General features: G+C 38.5%; 1 long non-coding RNA gene across 1 annotated transcript; it reads right to left on the bottom strand.

Annotated features, from left to right (window-relative positions):
* Window positions 1–1,120: 1,120 nt before the first annotated feature.
* LOC120925064 lies at window positions 1,121–2,255 on the bottom strand. Its single transcript, XR_005746539.1, has 4 exons — window positions 2,162–2,255; window positions 1,698–1,793; window positions 1,375–1,572; window positions 1,121–1,160 (listed from the first exon to the last, which is right to left on the bottom strand). It is a non-coding gene; the product is annotated as an uncharacterized LOC120925064 (long non-coding RNA).

The following is a 2,255-nucleotide window of genomic DNA, read 5'->3' as shown; positions in this document are numbered from 1 at the left end:
CATCCCCAAGTTGACCCGCCAAAGGGTCAAGCCGGGTCTGCCGGAGTGTTCCACAAGGAGGGAGCCATGTGACGGACCCATCCGTATACTGGACATATTGTGTTCGTCTGCTTTGCCGTTTTACATGAAGTCGCCCATTCGTATGTCGACCACGAGGCGATCGGACTATGCGGATGGGATCTGGGCGCTATTCCCCAATAATATGCCCTCAGTTCCAGGCTATCTGGGGATACATTATATGAATATAAAATGTTCGGCAGTTATTATGTTAAAAATTTAATGTCTGTTATTTCAGTCTCCCATCTGGTCCCCTAGGGGAGTGTCCACCAGGTGGGAGACCTGCATAAATAATATGCCCTCAGTTCCAGGCTATCTGGGGATACGTTATATGAATATAAAATGGTCGGCAGTTATAAAGTTATAGATTTTAATGTCTGTTATTTCAGTCTCCCATCTGGTCCCCTAGGGGAGTGTCCACCAGGTGGGAGACCTGCATAAATACGGGCGGGTAGCCCACAGTAAATGAGTTCGTGTTTTACCCTCATAATGGAGCTTGGTCTCGTTACTGGAGGGGATTGGGTTACTGGCCACTAAGGACGGTGTATGGAGAGAGTTGCCGGTTGGAACCTATTGCACTTCGGCGGTTAGCGGCCGTTCGTGTACTTTAGAGCTCGGGAAGAGAGGTACCGCAACAACACCCCTCACGGAACGGAACAAGAATATAAGTGGATTGGCAGAGCATAACATTAATTATACAAAAAAAATGACTGTCAGCTTTCAAGTCCCTCTAAAAAAGAAGATTTATGGGGGTTTCCTTGGACAGGAAAAATGTGGGGACTATTATTAAAGCATGAACAGTAGTAAAGTATGAAGATATGTGGGCCTGGTCAAACCTCAGTCATGAGAGCCACAACAACAAATGTAAATATAAAAAAAAATGTTATTTTATAGAAAAAGTTTCTTTATATAAAGACATAGAAAAAAGGAAAAAGATATACAATAAATACTATAGAATGCATCTTAGATAGGTTTCAGACTAACAAATAAAATGATACTTCAAATGCATAAAAATGCAGGTGATCTTCATTTCATCCCGCATGTGGCGGTTCTACTAGTTTCGCCCGAAAGGGCTTCGTCAGGAACCAATAGGGGGCAGTAGTCTGAGCAAACAAAGAGTATATCAGTGACAGAAAAAAATATAATAATATACAAAAACAAAAACATCACATAAGTTTAATGTATCAGTACATACAAACAAAATATCTGATTGACCATAAATATAAACATAATTTATTATAAAGCGTAAATAAATATGTTTAAGAAGGCAAAAATAGAGTGTCTGCGATAGCTGTGGACTTTAACAAAAATATTTACCTGAAAAAATGGACTGAATAACCTGGATAGTTAGCCGTGACTGGCTCAGGGTCCCAGATGGAAAATCCCAGATGTAAAGAAGAGGGGATGGGAAAAAGAGGAAACAGATCCTCTTGTGCATGCGTATAGGAACACCGTGTACTGCACAGAGCCTGGATGCAAGCCTATAGAGGAAAAGGAGCCGGAGGCGGGCAGGTACTGTAGGTACAGAATGGAAATATTATAAGTAGACAAAAAAGGAAGAGAACAAATGTGTAAGAAAGAAAGAAAAAAATGTGATGAATAAACATCTGTAGAAAAAATGTGTAAAAGGTAGTTATTACCTGGTTCGGGTAGTAGTCAGAATAATAGGAAGATTCTGTGATGAAATGGTCTCAAAAGAGATTATTATGGATCAACCCAGGACATTTCTGTCAGTACTGTGTAGCACAAAACAGGAAAGCATTCACTATGGAACTACATGCAATGTATCATATAAAGTATATAGATGTTACTTCTAATAGTATTCTCAGTGAACGAATATTTTAATAAAAATTTATTAGAAATTAAAACCGCAAATCACAGCGGTATTGAATATGATATTAACATGAACGCCTATATAGACTCCTGCAGTCTATATAGGCGTTCATGTTAATATCATATTAACATTTAGGAAAGACCTAAATTTCTCACGAAGTATAACGTTTTTTATGTATTTATTAAGCATTATAGTTGTTGCACCTATAAGATAAATGAAGGTGAAACTAAGGGAAATAAAGGTATGCACAAATAGTGGTAATGATGTTACCTGATTCAAGTTGCAGCAATATCTGCCAGCAATTAGGCAGATAAGATAGCCAAAGGGTCTATTAAATCCAGATACTGAATAATGAAATATCAAA

The sequence above is a fragment of the Rana temporaria genome, chromosome 1 (assembly GCF_905171775.1).
Source record: "Rana temporaria chromosome 1, aRanTem1.1, whole genome shotgun sequence".
In the NCBI taxonomy this organism is placed as follows: domain Eukaryota; kingdom Metazoa; phylum Chordata; class Amphibia; order Anura; family Ranidae; genus Rana; species Rana temporaria.
This window is presented reverse-complemented; position numbering and strand designations above follow the sequence as displayed.